This window comes from Cervus elaphus, chromosome 25, assembly GCF_910594005.1.
Source record: "Cervus elaphus chromosome 25, mCerEla1.1, whole genome shotgun sequence".
In the NCBI taxonomy this organism is placed as follows: Eukaryota; Metazoa; Chordata; class Mammalia; order Artiodactyla; family Cervidae; genus Cervus; species Cervus elaphus.
Genome location: NC_057839.1, coordinates 25,752,561 through 25,769,962, shown reverse-complemented (window position 1 = coordinate 25,769,962; position 17,402 = coordinate 25,752,561). Strand labels below are relative to the sequence as shown.

At 42.8% G+C, this 17,402-nt stretch overlaps 1 protein-coding gene across 4 annotated transcripts in view; it reads right to left on the bottom strand.

Moving 5' to 3' along the window:
- Positions 1-17,125, bottom strand: part of ANKRD55 (ankyrin repeat domain 55) — a 189,443-nt gene extending 172,318 nt beyond the window's left edge. For 2 of the 4 annotated variants that reach the window (XM_043887843.1, XM_043887846.1), the window contains exon 1: positions 16,729-17,125. The gene's annotated coding sequence lies outside the window, so the exon portion shown is untranslated. Of the gene's footprint in view, positions 1-616; positions 719-16,728 lie in introns of those variants that run through there. The other 2 variants (XM_043887844.1, XM_043887845.1) reach the window with 2 other exon arrangements.
- Between the last annotated feature and the right edge of the window lie 277 nt (positions 17,126-17,402).

The following is a 17,402-nucleotide window of genomic DNA, read 5'->3' as shown; positions in this document are numbered from 1 at the left end:
TAAGTTAATGTTCAACCTAATGCACATGCAACATTTATTCTTCCTAATTACTTGACAGATAGCTGCAGTGTTAAACTGTAAATGTGTTTGCTTATTAATGCTACCAAAATGATAACTGCATAACTAGAACTTGTAGTTTTATGGGAATTCAGCTACTCTTTCTGACATCATTTTCAAAATAAAAACTATTTTTCATAATGTTTTAAGACATATTACCTGAATGTAAAATTTTGTTTATCATTGACCTTTGTAATTATCATTGAAAAAATTCTAAAATTTTAAAATAAAATTTGTATTTAAAATGAAAGTTCTAAATGCTATATTTTACCTGTAATAATCAGATTTTCTAAGGAAGCTTAATTCATTGATTATGACATATTTTAATATTGTAATTTTCTCTGTAGCATAATCAGCAATCATTGAGAATAGATGACTTAAATTGCTTTTTGTTTTGTGGACATCATGCATACAATTCTGCCATCAGCTTTAATGTTCAAATCTTCCTTTTTGTGTAATATCATGGACTATCCTGAAGTAGCTATTAAAATAACATGGATTTTTAAAAAAAGGCAACTATTAATACTTGACATCAATAGCTGATCAATGCACAAATCACCTGCTTCCTTGTATCTTCACCATGTGGAAAATTCCTGTGGCCCCTATTCCATAACTTTTCTCCTTCTTTCTGTCTTCTGGAGGGTATAATATAGTTTCAACTGAAAGATTAAACAAAAACATCTTAAGTGGAAGCACTCCTTATAGAAGAAAGCTCAAGATTGTAATTAAAATTTTGATGATGGCATTGGATGCCACAGAAACTATCACCTTCGAACAAAGATTAGGCTAAAATAACCCAGAATGAGGAAACTCTTTTAGAAGAATCATCTGCACTATATATTAACCCACCTCCATTTTGTGTGAAAGGTGAAAGGTCAGAGGTCACATATTTTATCCTCACATTGTACTCAGACAGTGTTTCTCCACAGGCATGTTATTTAGAACGTAATGAAGTCATTCTGTGTTACCTAGAATCTCTGCACAATGTAGGACATGCAGTACCCAAAAATGCCAGCAGCCTCCTCAGTCTTGAAAAGCTGAATGTCATGGGCACTGCTGCTCTTGTGTTTCAGAGTACACTGCATAAACTATTTCCTCAGATCAGCATAACAATTCAAGATATTAGTAACATCTTCACTCTTTAGATGATGAACTGAGTTTTGAAATGGATTGCTGACTTTTCCACATGGCTACTGAGGGGTGCTGCTGGCTCTAACCCCAAGAAACTGACTCTAAATTCAGCTCCTTTCCTAAAATATTGTGCTGCCTTTCAATGCAGGCAGAGACTCAGACCGGATCTCAATCCATTAGTAAATACATGCAAATGAATTGTTGCTGTTATTATATTTCTAGCTATCTTCTAAGGAGCCCGGGTCTTTTTACACAGATGACACTTTGTTCTGCGGGTCCTTGGTGGCAGGGTAGAGCTATGAACTAAGAGGACCTGGGTTAGTTTGGCTAATGGAGGGAGCAGATCATGGAGCTTCCAGGGACAATGGGGTGGGGAGGGGAATAGGAAAGAAAACACTGGGACCTAGTCACACCTTGAATAATGCAACATGACCTACCCATGCCCTCTTCACCCACGAGTCTCAAACCTTCAGTACAATGTATTACTCATGAAATGCTTAGAGTGAGTTTTTGGGATAAAATGGCAAAGGGCTGAGAGTTACTGCTGTGTCGGGAGAGGCTGATGCAGAGACAGCACAAGTGGACCCAGAAGCCAGAGGCAGGAGGAGGAACCAGGAGGGTGTCAGTCACTCTGAGAATCAGCAGAAATCAGACAAGGCCTGGGGTTTTCACAGATGTGTGAATTCACCCAGATGTCTCAGACTGGGTGCACCAGTTCACATCTGAATCATCGGCAATTAATGTGAGGCTCCAACATTGCTGGGCTATCGGATACTTTCAGGTGTTACAGGGAGGAGAACCAACCTGTGTCAGAAATCACCCAGCTTGAAACTTTCCCAAAGGCAATCTAAAGATTCATCTCCTCTTTTCATAAAATTCACACACTACTTGAAATGACTGGTCATTTACTTTTCAGACTGTTCAGGACCACAAGAGGAATTCTCTGAATAGAGTTAAAATTGGTGAATGTGAGATGTGATGAAGATCCAGAAATAAATGCCCTGAGGTCTCTTCAGCTAGTGTCCCCAGAATGTTCACTTCCATAAGCAGGGAAGAGACAACCATTCCAGGTCATTCTCTGTAAGTAAACCCAGGATGCTTATGTAACTTTCATGACCAGATCTCATAAAAATGACAAAATGACAGAGAATGACTGAATCACATATGAAACAGACCAAATGTTAAATATAATTATAATCCAATTATGATTATTATACATTAGGATTCTCATAAAATCATCCAGTTTGTTCTCAATAAAAACTTGGTGAAACCTGACTTGTATTCTTTTGGACACACTAGTCTGTTCTTGTTTTCTTGTTGGAATGTTCTGGTTTGCTGCTTTTTTATATTCAAGACCTTATTACTGCGTGAGAAATGTTCCTTACCTTTGCATGTGCACTAATCTTTACGTCAGAAGCAGGAGATGGTGTCCCTGGATGCCTGCACGACCCTGCAGCTGAGTCTGAGATCTGAATCTGAGTGCTGCCCCCTAGGGGTTCTCTGATGCAGTGCCCTGCAGCCCTGGGGAGGATGCTCACCCACTCTAGGCCAACCTTCCTGTTCAAGGTCCTCAGTTCTCCGCATAGTTCAGAGAGGAGAATAAAAGAAAAACCATTACTGTTGTAATGGTTTGTAATGCTGATGTTTCTATGCTGATGCTTCTCAACAGGCCTTTCAATTCCCCCTCATTGTTCTAGTCATCTTTCTAACCTCTTGCCCAAGCCAGGCTCAGGCCTGACCTGTCCCCGACACAATTATCAGTGGTTGACCCTCATTTAAATACTAATAAAAATCAGAATGGCATTGTGTTCTTTGAAAATAAACTTGATAGGCCTGATATCTCAAAAGAAATCCTGCAGTGGACCTCTCCTCAAAACTTGGGCAGTGCTTCCCATCACAGCCAGCATAGTGGAGGAACATTCTACACAGTTTCCACTCTTTCCTCAGTGGCTCTAGATTTCTACTGCCGCCTGTTTAGAACCCAATGTTTTATAAGGAAATGGCACAGAAAAGGAGCACAGCTACTGCTCAAGCAGGCAACTCTCAGGGTCCCAGAATTTATATATAAGGATTTAGAAAATATCCTAGAAACCACAGTAGCAGGGTCTTCAGGGACAAGTAAGGCAGTCAGAGACCCTTAATTTTAAGGGAAGAAAAATACAACCATAAGCTTACCATCTTTATCTAAATAAACTCTGTATGTTTGCAATCGAGTCCTTTACTTTGAAGCATGAATTTGAAATTTGCATGGAATGGGAATCCATCCAAGCCAATTTGTTGTTGTTCAGTCTCTTAGTCGTGTCTGAATCTTTGTGACCCCGTGGATTGCAGCACGCCAGGCTTCCCTGTCCTTCACTACCTCCCAGAGTTTGCTCAAATTCATGTCCATTGAGTAGATGATGGCATCCAATCATCTCATCCTCTATCGCCCCCTTCTCCTCCTGCCCTCAAGCTTTCCCAGCATCAGGGTCTTTCCAATGAATCTGGTCTTTGCATCAAGTGGCCAGAGTATTGGAGTTTCAGCTTCAGTATCAGTCATTCCAATGAATATTCAGGGTTGATTTCCTCTAGGATTGACTGATTTGATCTTGCTGTTCAAAGGACTCTCAAGAGTTTTCTCCAACACAACTCAAAAGCATGAGTTCTTTGGCACTCAGCCACTTTATGGTCCAACTCTTACATCCATACATAACTACTGGAAAAACCATAGCTTTGGCTATACAGACATTTGTCAACTTGCCAGGTGTTAATACTTCATTCAGGACATGGCCGTCATTCTTGCATGAAACTACTAACCAGCCACATTTTTGAACACTACTAATTTCACTAATTAAAAACTATTTCAAGCATTTCCTATGCTAATCAATTGGCCTCCTGGTGTACATATAGTTAATTTTATTTATGATACTAAGTGACCTAGCAAAGGAAACCATAAACAAAACACAACCTATGGAATGGAAGAAAATATCTGCAAATGATGTGACCACCAAGGGATTAACATTCAAAACATACAAATACCACAAAAACTCAACAACAGAAGAACAAACAAACCATTCAAAAAACAAGCAGAAGATCTAAATAGACATTTCTCCAAAGAAGACATACAGATGTCCAAAGACATATGAAAGATGATCAGCATCTCCAATTATTAGAGAAATGCAAATTAAAACTCAATAATGTACCACCTCACACCAGTCAGAATGGCCATCACTGAAATGTTTACAAATAATGCTATAGAGGGTGTGGTGAGAAGGGAATCCTCCTACACCATTGATGGGAATGTAAATTGGTGCAGCCACTGTGGAAAACAGTGTGGAAATTCCTCAAAAACTAAAAATAACATTGCTGTATGATCCAGCAATCCCAATCCTGGGCATATATATCCAGACAAAACTCTAATTCAGAAAGATATTTGCACCCCTACGTTCACAATAGCACTATTCACAATTGCCAAGGCATAGAAACAACCTAAATGTTCACTGACAGATGAATGGATAAAGAAGATATGATTATATAAATATAGATATAGATATATATGTAGATATATATGAGATATCTATCTATATATCTATATATATACACACAATGGAATATTATTTAGCCATAAAAAGGAATGGAATAATGCCATTTTCAGCAATATGAATGGACCCAGAGATTATCATACTAAGTGAAGTAAGTCAGAAAGAGAAGAAAGATGCCATATGAAATTACTTACATGTGGAATCTAAAATATGACACAAATGACTTATTTACAAAGCAGAAATAGACTCAAAGACAGAGAGAACAGACTTGTGATTGCCAAGAGGTGGGACATGAGGGAGGGATAGATTGGGAGTTTGGGGTTAGCAGATGCAAACTAGTATATACAGAATGCATAAACATCAAGGTCCTATGGTATAGTGTAGGGAATTATATTCAATATCTTGTGATAAACCATAATGGAAAAGAATATAAAAAGAGAATATGTATTTATGTATAAGTGAATCACTTTGCTGGACAGCAGAAATCAACACAATATTGTAAATTAATTATACTTCGATGAAATAAATAAGTTACCATCTTAAAGATCTTGATTCTGGCAAGGGTTCTTCATCCATTGGTTAACCACCTTTGGAGGGTAGATCTCCGAAACATGGTATTGATAGGTATATTATCATATGTGAAATAGATCGCCAGTCCAGGTTCAATGCATGAGACAGGGTGCTCAGGGCTGGTGCACTAGGATGACCCTGAGGGATGGGATGGGGAGGGAGATGGGAGGGGGGTTCAGGATGGGGAACACATGTACACACATGGCTGAGTCATGTCAATGTATGGCAAAATCACTACAATATTGTAAAGTAATTAGCCTCCAATTAAAATAAATACATAAATGCTAGCTAACTGCTGTTAGACGATAGAGTAACTTGTGTATACAACTATATCACAACGCTTATACTGAGGTATAGACAGAGTTGGAAGCAAGAGAAAAAGGCTGACTTTCTGCTTTGTGAATCCTACCTCAGTAGGTGCTGAGTCCCATGGAAGGACAGGCTCTCTTTGCTGGAGACTGACTTGTTTTACAAGAAATAAATTTTGATTGGGCTGTTTCTAAAACTTTTCATTTGGAGGATTAGAATTCCACTGACCCAGAAGTATCTAGAATAAATAGTACACCTGTACTTAGAGATTTTAGAACCTTAGAAAGAATATTTGAGTCAAGCGTCACAGAAATGAGTCTGTTCTTTGATTCAGTTCTCCTCCTCCACTTTCCTCTGCTGCTGCTGAAAAACTCTAGTAGAGAAGCATATAAAAGTGAAGAAGCATAAATTTCAAGTGTGTTATCAAAATTCCACTGATTAACAGAAAAAATGTTACTGGTGAATCCTGGCTGAAAGGTAAAAGTCTATTTGTTTTTAAAAGACATTCTCCCTAAAGTGTAAAACTATTGTTTTTGTTGACTCAAATTCTTTGTAAAGTATGTCAAGCCCTTTCAAGAACAATATGGAATACAAAAAAAAAACCCAAACACACACGCAGGTGCATGCATGCACACACACACAACTGTAACTCTCATTGATACTTTAACACAAGGTTTGAAATTAAAATCAGGCAACTGAAATCTTAAAATAATTTCACCATAAACCTTGGTAGTTTTGAAATTGTCATTCATCAAACACCAAGTAACCTAAACTTTGAGATTAAATTTCCTCCGTAGAACACAATTCAAAGAATCTTTCCCATTTTGAGTCTTTTTTGGAATAAGGCAGGTGTGGAAATATGTAAAGTAATAACAACAAAATAATACAATAAAATAGTAAATGAACCAATGCCTAAATCTTATGAAGTAGCTCAGCAGACCAACATGCATTTCATTTTGCTAGGCTTTCTTTCAGCAGCTTTGATCTCCTAGATGTTGCATGGCTTCTGAAAAAATGGCAGAAATAAATCAAAGTGCAGTGAAAAAGGTAGCAAAGGCAAGAACAGTAAATGTACCTTTGGTTTCACCAAGCTGAGACATTGGCAGTCTCTGGCATTCATCAAGTTGGTGTTAGGATGATTTTTTTTTCAAGCATCAGGCTTTTTGAAAGAGACAAACCCCCTAAAGCCAGAGGGCAAGATCTGCACAGATATGCAGACTTGTGTGGTGGTGAGTATGGAATAAACTATATTGCCTGAATGATATGGAGGAAGGGCCCCAGAAAATCTCTCTGTCCTCAGACTACGTCCCTCACTACTCTGGCATGGTTGCCCAAGCTTCAACCGCTAAAGACTTTATTTGTTGGTTTTAAGACTGTGATTTTCTAACTCCTTTAAGCTGCCAACATTCCCCCATTTAATAAAAATTTAGGGGCTTCCCTAGTGGTCTAGTGGTTAAGAGTATGCCTGCCAATACAGGGGACACAGTTTCCATCCCTGGTCCGGGAAGATCTCACATGCTGTGGGGCAACCAAGCCCATGTGCTACAACTGTTGAGGCAGTGCTCTAGAGCCTGTGATGTGCAACTACTGAAACCTGGGTGCCTAGAGGCTGTGCTCCTCAACAAGAGAAGCCACTGCAATGAGAAGCCCAAACAGCATAAGAAAGCCCACACACAGCCATGAAGACTGAATGCAGCCAAATATAAAAAAAAATAAATGAAAAGTTAAAAAAGAAAAAATCTTTAGCAAATTTTATTCAGAGGCCTAATAACGCAGATAAAAGCCGAGATGCTGTAACTGAAGTAGATGACCCATCTGGGCAGCCCCTTACTCCCTCTGAGACACATCCGCAAACTGTTAAGGCTCACTGAAGGACACTGAAAAACCACCGGGTTAAACCAGAGCTTCCCAATTGGTATACACAAAAGGATTACACAAGTTGGGAGATACCAAGTCCTTCAGTCCTCATAGGTGGGGCTGATGGGGAGGTGTGGGTGGAACTGTGGCCAAGCCCTCTGTGACCCATTGTCTCTCACTTTTATTTACCTCAGTGATGGGCTTCACTGGCGGCTCAGTGATAAAGAAACCCCCTGCCAATCGTGGGTTCAGTCCTTGGGTCATGAAGTTCCACTGGAGAAGGAAGTGGCAACCCAGTCCAGTATTCTTGCCTGGGAAATCCCATGGAGAGAGGAGCCTGGCCAAAGAGTTGGACACAACTGAGGTACTAAACAATAACAATAGGAATGTTATTATCATTTTCTGTTGTGTGCCAGACATGAGAAAATGTTAGGGAGCACTAGGTTAGGGCATTATGTTCTGACTGAGTTTATCCCACCAAATTATTGCTGGTTGTTAACACCTTAGCACGCACTTTTCCCTGCCAAGTCTCCATGGAAAGGAAACATCCGTCAAGCAAATCTGGGTAGGGGAGAAGCTGGATATATGGGTCATAAGCCAGGAAGCTCTCAGGAAAGAAATGATTGAGTGAGAGGCCACACGAGAAGGCTGGAAGTGGAGTTCTGGATGCCTGGCACCAAAAGGTACGACGCTAAGACAAGAGGAAAAGGCAACTCAGAAAGCCCTGAAGGGCTCTAAGAGAAGGTCCAGCTCTCCCACCACAGGAGGATCAGTCCTGCTCTCAGGCATCGGCTTAGCCCATGGCGATCCCACATGCAAACACAGACTTTCCTCTGGAGGGAGTTTACTCCTGAGGGTAAGTGCTCATTTGAGACACCCAGAGGAGTGGATTATTCACCTGGAAGAGGGTGGACTTGAGTTTCGAAAGAGCCGATGAGTAACTGCAAGTGGGGGACCCGTCACAGAAGGAGGCAGGCCCTGACAGCCTCTGACTGAATAAACAGTGCCACGTCCCACCTCCTCCCTCCTCAGCATCCCGTCCTCTTCCTCTGTTTCTCAACTTCTTTTCCCATCACTCTGACTCACAAGTGTCAGCCACAGGAGTGGCTCCCCATCTCCCGGCCCCTCGGAGATCTCATTGTAAGCGGTTTCTTCTCATCCCCGTCCACTTGGTGTTGGGCACCAATCCAGACCCGACCCACTCTTCCAAAGGCGCCCCCTGAGGTGCAGCTTCCTGGCAGGCACCTTCCACAGGCAACAACGATGTGGCTCGGAGGACCGATGCGCCAGACGGACAATCTGAGGTTTATGGTTTTTCAGCAAGGGGTTCACAAAGCCCTGCCAATTCCCCTTTTGCCATTGGCCAATTCCCTTTCACTGGCTCTCCCTGCCTGTCATCTGCTTTGTCAGCCAAATCCCTTTTCATTTTTTCTCAGCTTCATCTTGGACTCAGGCCTAGTAAGGCCTGTCAAGAAGATTCCTAATGTAGGAAGTTTTATCTCTTCCACCACCATCCTGAGAGGCGTTGCCTGTCCTCCTGTAACACGTTTCACAGGAAGGCATTCCCATGCCTGAAGTGGAGCATATTGGACCAAAACACCAAGTGAACAGTCGCACACATTGTTATTTTCAAATGAGGATTTAAATGGAAAGATGTGACGGAGCAATCCACTGGGGAGTTTGGGGGGAAGGGAGAAACAAATGGAGGAAAAACTGAAACAGAGAATGTCCTTGAACAAAACTGAAAATCTTTAGGGAGAGTCAAAAATTATTCCCCAAATGGCACAGTCCTGTTTTGGAAACAGGACGCCTTGAGTTCTGTCTAAATCCACTCACCATCCAAGTCCTTCAGAATGTTCTGGGCCTGTCCCAAACTCACTTGCTTTTTTTCTCACCAAACTGCTCATTATTTCTCAGCATGATTCTCTCAGTGTTGGTGAAGTATACTTACTATTACTCAGACACAAATTGCTGGGTCCACTGGAGGGACTTTTCAAATTCAGTTTTCTTCCCATGGAATGACCTTGGTGCCTAGATGGGTTTGTTAAATCTAACACTTACTGAGGCTTACTAAGTGCCACACACCTTGCATGACTTACCTTATTTCATTCTCATAACAACTCTATGAGATAGGTATCATTACTGTCCCCATTTGAGGATAATAACAGATGGGGAAAAAAAGCTGAGAGAGTCTGAGCCTTTGGTCAAGGACAGAGCTATTACTCAGTGATGGAAACAGACTTCCAAATCAGGTGTGTCTAACCACAGAGCCGAAGCTCTGAACCACACGAACGCTCATCGTCTCCTCCTTTGTTGAAGTGGTTTAATGTGTATTGAGTTTAACGTTTAAACTATTTGCAGTTTGGGAATAGAAATGCCCGCTCCCCAGCTGGCCTCAGAAAATACAACTCTCAAGCCCATTGCTCTTCCAATCTCTACAGGAAAACCAATCTTTCTTAACAGATCCAGGCAGAGACGAACACTCCCTCAGCTATTAAGCTTCTACGCAAACTGAACGCAGCTTCATCCAACAGGGTCTGCAGACCCGTCAGCCTCACGTCCTGCAAGGTGGTGTGGCTGGGCTCTGCTTCCTATCCACCAAGATTCAATGAAGATCCCTCAGGTTGTGGCAGTTCTTGAGGAGGCAAAAAGGAAGATCACTCACTTCTCACCCTTTGGTGCTACTCTGAGTCCGGAGGGTAACACACCAACCTGGGGCTAATTCGCAGCGGCACCATTTTAGACGCCCTCGCAGCCGCAGCCAAAGGCTCCAGACTGCCCCCTAGAGTAGGCAAGATTCTCTTTACTTCCTTCAACCAGTTGGCTCAGGAAGCAAGAGCCGGAAGGGTGGTGGAGTGGGAGGGGCCGTGCCGCTTCGGGGGAAGGGAGGGTGGAGTTTGGGGGGGGAACGGAGGGTGGAGGTTGTGGGGGGGAAGGGAGGGTCGAGGTTGTGGGGGGGAAGGGAGGGTGGAGTTTGGGGGGGGGAACGGAGGGTGGAGGTTGTGGGGGGGAAGGGAGGGTCGAGGTTGTGGGGGGGAAGGGAGGGTGGAGTAGGGGGGGAAGGGAGGGTGGAGTTTGGGGGGGGAACGGAGGGTGGAGGTTGTGGGGGGGGAGGGAGGGTGGAGGTTGTGGGGGGGAAGGGAGGGTCGAGGTTGTGGGGGGGAAGGGAGGGTGGAGTGGGGGGGGAAGGGAGGGTGGAGTGGGGGGGGGAGGGAGGGTGGAGGTTGTGGGGGGGAAGGGAGGGTGGAGTGGGGGGGGGGGAGGGAGGGTGGAGTGGGGGGGGGAAGGGAGGGTGGAGTGGGGGGGGGAGGGAGGGTGGAGGTTGTGGGGGGGAAGGGAGGGTGGAGTGGGGGGGGAGGGAGGGTGGAGTGGGGGGGGAGGGAGGGTGGAGTGGGGGGGGGAAGGGAGGGTGGAGTTGGGGTCAGGCGGCTCTCTCTTTCTCATTTTTCTCTCAAAGTATTAGTTCTGTTTCAGAGGCTTCCTTGTCCCCGGATCGCAGCCGTGGTCACCCACTGACCCTTAGTTCACCTCAGATTTCAATAACTTTGAATTTCAGAGAGGAGGTATTGGAGCTTTAGTGCCTTCCTTCACAGGTCCCTGGGTTTCTCAGGCAAGTTTGCGCCCTCGCCTCTCAGAAAAGTTCAAGCAGCACTTCTTAATAGTCTCACAAAAAGAAAAAAATCAAGCTGCACTCACTCTGCTACAATCATAATTCAACTCTCAGGAGAAGCCTAACTACTTCTCGATAACTTGGCGTCTGCCATTTAGCTCTTAGATGAATTTTGTCTCCACAAGAAATTTGGAGGTATGAACTTTGTGAGCCTTTCCATGGCTGTTAGTGCTCCTCGGAGCCCAATAACTGGTGTTCACCAACTAGGGCCCTGGAAGAGCCTCTCTGTTCCTTTTGTCCCTTTCCCATTTCTTAGCAATGTTAGGATCAAGGATGAGCAGCCCATTAATATTGGCAAGGCTGTTTGGGCTCTTCAAAGGGGAGATGTCAGAGGCAGGATCCTGGGGGGCTGTAATTATTTTATTCTCAACCACCCTGCAGCCTTTCTGTATCAAACCTCTAATCTGTAATATTATAACGTAGCTGAATCATATTTCCAATTATCTATCTTCATCTGCATCCCCACAGGACACCGGGGGGTAGACTGGAGACTCAGGGTGAGCCTGGGAAGATTCAGAGATTTTAAAAGAAGCTGATTAGCATAGTATTTGGGAGAGATTCTCTTCCCTTCTTTGCTCTGCTTTTATCTGATCCCAATTGGCCTGAGAAGGCCAGCCAGCTCCCAGCCTGCTGGCTGAGCTGCTGCTCCCTGCCTGGGCGGGTAGGGCTGTTGTATTGAGGGAGAGATGAACTACTTCTTGCTACCCTTTGTAGTCATCCTCCTCTTACCATACCCACCATGACAGGGTTTGCACTGCCAGGCTATAAGCTGTGAGGATGCTCTTTCCCCTTTGGGTACTATGTTTCAAACTCAAGAAACTGTCATGAAGAGGAACAGACAATAAAAGTTACCAATTCTTAACCAACTTCTGTTGCCAGGCACTTTACCAACACTGTCTTTTTTAATCCTCAGGAAAACTCTGCAAAGGAGATTTTATTCCATTTCCCTATGTAAAGAATTCAAGATGAACAAGTTTCACCTAGTAAATAACTCACCTAGCAAATGTTGGAGCAGGACTTCAAATCCCAAGTCCATGGTGTTTCCTCTGCTGCTGCTGCTGAGTCGCTTCAGTCGTGTGACTCTAATATTGTGGTCTGAGGCCTGGGTTATGGCCTTCCCTTGGGGAATTAGCCCAGACAAACGCAGCATGCTTTTCTAATCAATTGATTCTTTTTTCAGTCAAAAAACATGAAAAAAGATATGCCTAAGTATTATATAACATTATAATTTGCCATTGCAATGGATGATACTAATTTTAAAATGGAATTAAGCATGACTTGAAGTAATTATCTCACTCATTTTTTCTAAGTACGGTTTTTAATCTCACAGGTGAGTAAAACCTGAATTTCTAAGTCATTCACAGTTTTTGATTTGGAACTTCCTCCTCTTTGTCTATAATGCTAGAATGTTCTGCAGCTTCGGTATCACCATGATGCTGTGAGCATATAGGAGTTCTTCTGTGTCATCATATAGCAGTTCTTCTGTGATGGTTATAGGCATAGACTACATGGCCTTCTCTGGTGGCTCTGTACTGGAGAGTCCACCTAGCAATGCAGAAGTCACCAGTCCCAGTCCTGATTCAAGAGGATCCCACATGCCTCGGAGCACGGCTGCTTTCTAGTATTTTTGCTCAGCTGCCAGTAGAAGGACCCATGTGTCATCCACAGATGTTGGCGGAGGTGGGGGGGGCAGTTGAATAGGCCCATCTTTGGGCAGAGGAAGGAATTGGTGTGAATAATAGCTGGGTTATTGCAATAGCTTAGCATTGCAATGAGATAGGACTCAAAGGAAAGGGAGACCCTTTGGATTCATCTCAGTATTTTATAATAAAAGTCATCATCTGGTCATTATAAAAAAAAGTACTCTTTTTGTAGAGAGAGGAGGCATTTCTAATTTCAGAGTCATGAATCCAGTCATAGAAAGAAAACTGCATTTATTATTAGAAGAAAATAAAATGTTAAGAGTAGTTATCTCTGAATAGTAAGACTACTATTATATAAATCATTTAATTTAGTTTTGGGAGCACTTTTCCATCATTTCCCAAATATTTGATGGATCTATTTTACTTTTACTGTATAAAACTTGTAAAAAAAAAAGAAAGTTTCAGGAATTACATAAATTGATACCTAAGGTACTTTCCAGCTTGTCTGTTCTCTGTAAACATTTATTAATATTTTGATAACAGTTCTGATGTTTTTCCATTATTTTATTTGATACACTAATGAACATTGCCAAATGCCTGTCTTAATGAACTTAATTTCAGGAGCAAAATCATCACCACTTACTTCTCTTCTGTCATTGTGCCTCTGGCTGAGACTGCTGCTGTCGCTGCACACCAGGAGGGGCCTTGACACCTCCTTTCTTTAAAAAAATATTTATCCTTATTTGGTTGCACCAGGTCTTTGTTGAGGCACATGAGATCTTTGATCTTCATTGTGGCATGTGGGGGCTTTTAGTTGTGGTATGTGGGATCTAGTTCCCCCACTAGGGATGGAACCTGGGCCCTCCTTCACTGGGAGCATGGAGTCTGGGCCACTGGACCATCAGGGAAGTCCCACCGTCACCTCCTTCCCCAGGACCATATGCAGTTAGAAGCCTCTGGAGGTTGGCAGTGAAGGTTGGGGTGGAGAGACCAGGGATCACTGGGAAACTGGGACAGGGACGGAATCCTGACAAGACTGAGCTCTGCCGCGAGTTCAGTCATCTCATGAGCTGGGGACTGGGGAACCAAAGGTAGATTTCTCAAGAAACATGGAGCCTAAGAGCAGAAAGGCGGAAAGGTCTGTTCCCCATTAGCCCTTGTTCTCTGCATGGTCAGAAGCCAGAGACCACCCCAGAAGGTGTGAGTGGAAGTTCATTTTCCTTCTGACCTTTCTGTCTTGAGTCTTTGAGTGATGATGGCTCTGAAAGGTAGTAATTAGTGCCAATTGAGGTGATGCCTTTGTGAAGCTGACACCTCTCCATTAGGGAATGGGCTGAAGCCAATGGACCAGCCACTCAAGGCGGGGACAGAAAGCTAAAAAATCAGTGCCTGGCCAAGCTCTACACAATTAGAGTTTTCCTCCAACCATGCTCTGGTGCACAATGGGAACCTGTGCAAGGATGAAAATGGGAACTCCAAGGTTGAATGCCACCCTAAGCCTTGGCATAGAGACATAAACAATGACAAGGAAAAAGAGACACAATGGAAGAGAGATTAGGAATGGGGGCAGGGCACTTCAGTGTGCTTTTGTGGGGCAAAATAAATCCAGTTAGAAGAGAATAGCGTAGATTCAGCCAAAGGCACTCATCTTAATTCAGTATAAATTAATTTCCTGATTTTTAATGAGTTCTGTCACTTGCATTCTGTCAAATTTCTTGTCTCCTGTTCTTCTGTTCTTTATTTAATCTCCACAGGTACCCAGAATTCTGCTAAAACTTGGCATCATCGAAGAACAAAAGCTTCACTCACTTATTATAAAAACATGTTAACTGTTTTCTTCTTTTTCCTTTAGCCCCAACCAAGCCTTTTTCTACATGTAAACACAAATGATCTTTAAAAGACAAATATGAATGTGTCACTCCCCTGTCTAAACCAATCCCTGGTTTGCTATTGCTGTTGGACTGAAGGTAAACATCTAATAGACTCAACATGTCCTGGCTCTGGAGCCCCCACTGGGCCAACCCAGTGCCTCTCTCCCATCACTCTGTACTCTCCTTTGCACCTCTGTGGTCTGGATCTGGATCTTGAAACAAAATATTCATATATATAAATATAAACATGTATACTGACATATATGGAAATGACCAAGTTTGATATATATCTAATCAAGTAAGATATGTCCCCTGTGACTAGAAAGCTCTTTTCTCTGCACTTTGCCTGGCCACCTCCCATTTTTATTCTTCCAACATGTGGAATGGTCGTGTCAGATCCCCTCTGCCCATTTAAAGTCATGTTTTCCTTAATATTCTTTATTATAATGCTGTTCTTTCCCTTACTTAACACTTACCATCCTGCTGTATATATTTCTTTGCCTTTTGTTTCTCCCACTAAATTGTTAGCTCTAGGATGTAGGGACATATATACCTTATTCCCTGCAGTCAAGCCAGATAGTTTATCCCAACCCTATATATTCTGAGACTCCATTGGTCAGGGGTGGGGTTTGGACATCAATATTTTTTCATAGTTTCTTGGGTGATTCGAGTGTGCAGTGAGGGTAGAGGACTGTTTATTCAATCTACAGTCATCATTTCAGGAAGAAACAAATGAGGCCCAGAGAGGTCATATGACTTGCTCAAAGTCTTCTAGCTGCTATTAGTGGTATAAACAGGGACACAGTTTTTTCAGAGCCTGGTCTCTGCATACTATGATGTCCTTTCACCTGACATGGAGAAGCTTTCTAAGAGCATAGAGAAAACGTTTGTGCTTAGTCACTCAGTCATGTCCAGCTCTTTGTGACCCCATAGGCTGTAGCCTACCAGGCTCCTCTGTTAATGGGATTCTCTAGGGAAGAATACTTGAGTGGGTAGCAACTCCCTTCCCCAGGAGATCCTCCCAATCCAGGGACTGAACCCAGGTCTCCTGAATTGCAAGCAGATTCTTTATCATCTGAGCCACCAGGGAAGCCCACATAGAGAAAGGTTTCTTTCAATTTTTGTTTTTTTGTTAGGAGAACTAACTTGTACCTGTTTACTTGGAACTTCCCTGGTTTTAGCATGTTAAGAGTTGAGGAAATACTATCTACCTCAGGTAGTTGTTGTGAAGCTTAAATGAGCTCATATTTATAAAGCCCATGACAAAAAGCCTGGTGTGTATGTAGTAGAAGATCAGCTACTGTTAGTTTTTGAATGATACGGAAATCTTTGGGAACAGGCAACCAAGGTAGAAACTCTCTCTTCCTCCCACCCTCCCTCCCTCTTTGCTTTGTTCTCTTTTTCCTTTCTTTTCCATTTATTTTTATTAGTTGGAGGCTAATTACTTTACAGTATTGTAGTGGTTTTTTCCATACATTGACATGAATTAGCCATGGATTTACATGTGTTCCCCATCCCGATCCCCCCTCCCGCCTCCCTCTCCATCCCATCCCTCTTCTTTTTCTTTTCTTAATACAGGTGTTAAACTTATAAACACAGAAAGGAGATGTCTCTCAGGAAGTCTAGCAGTTGTGAGCACACTAAAATACTTTTTTTTAACCAGCCCTCATTACTGTCTATCAACTCTGAATGCCACCCAGACATCTTTAGGTCGTGTAATTTCTCCCTGCCAAGTGAAAGCATTCATGGTACTCAATCATTAAGCAGCTACTTAAAACAGCTCTCTCAGGGCTTCTCAGTCCCTTGGGCATCCATGCTGTAACCCTGTCACAGTGCCTATTTCCTGGAATCTGGCTTCTGCAGACTTCCCAGATGTTGGTATGCCAGACTAGTTATTTTTCTAAGGCAGCCCTGGAGTCCTCGGGCTACCAGCTGAATTTGATCCATATGGTAGCTCTAGGAATGGCAAGATGCCAATTATGTAGAACGTAGGCCATCGATATTGATTTGTTTGTTTATTATCTGCACAGGCCAACTGAAAGATGAACTTGGAGGCAACTCCAGCATGGTAACTGGGGTGTTCATTTAGTTAGTCTTACCTCACTTGTTCTGGTGATCTTTGTTTCTTTAGCAAATCCATATTAGATGAGACAGTTCATTTGTGAAACTGTGAACTCAACAGAAATGCAGAAAATCAGAGAATTTTTGAGGATGGGGCTTTGAAGATTAGCTCATCCAAGCCCCTTGAGAGTAGAGTGCATTTAATATTTTGTTTATGTAGCATTGTACAATCCACCAGGAAATTCCTCTAATCTTATCATTGCCCATCAGTTAGTGAGAAGAGGACATGGGGAAGGAAAGCAGCTGCAGATTTTGATGTGGGAGGGCAGTGGGCAGGTGAGGGGGAACACACCTTGTTTGATACGCCAGTGAGAAAGCTCGGCATGGAAGGAAGAGTCTAGGGAGACTAGCAATCAATAAAATCTAACATTCTACAAAGCCATAAAAAAGAATGAACTATTTATATAGACTTATCTGATGGCTCAGATGGTAAAGAATCCACCTATAATGCAGAAGACCTGGGTTCGATCCCTGGGTTGGGGAGATCCCCTGGAGAAGAGAATGGCTGCTCACTCCAGTATTCTTGCCTGGGAAATCCCATGAACAGAGGCTACAGTCCATGGGGTTGCAAAGAGTCAGACGTGACTGAGTGACTAACACTTTCATGTTTAAACAGTGATTTTGTATAACAGGGATAGATATCAAAATAATT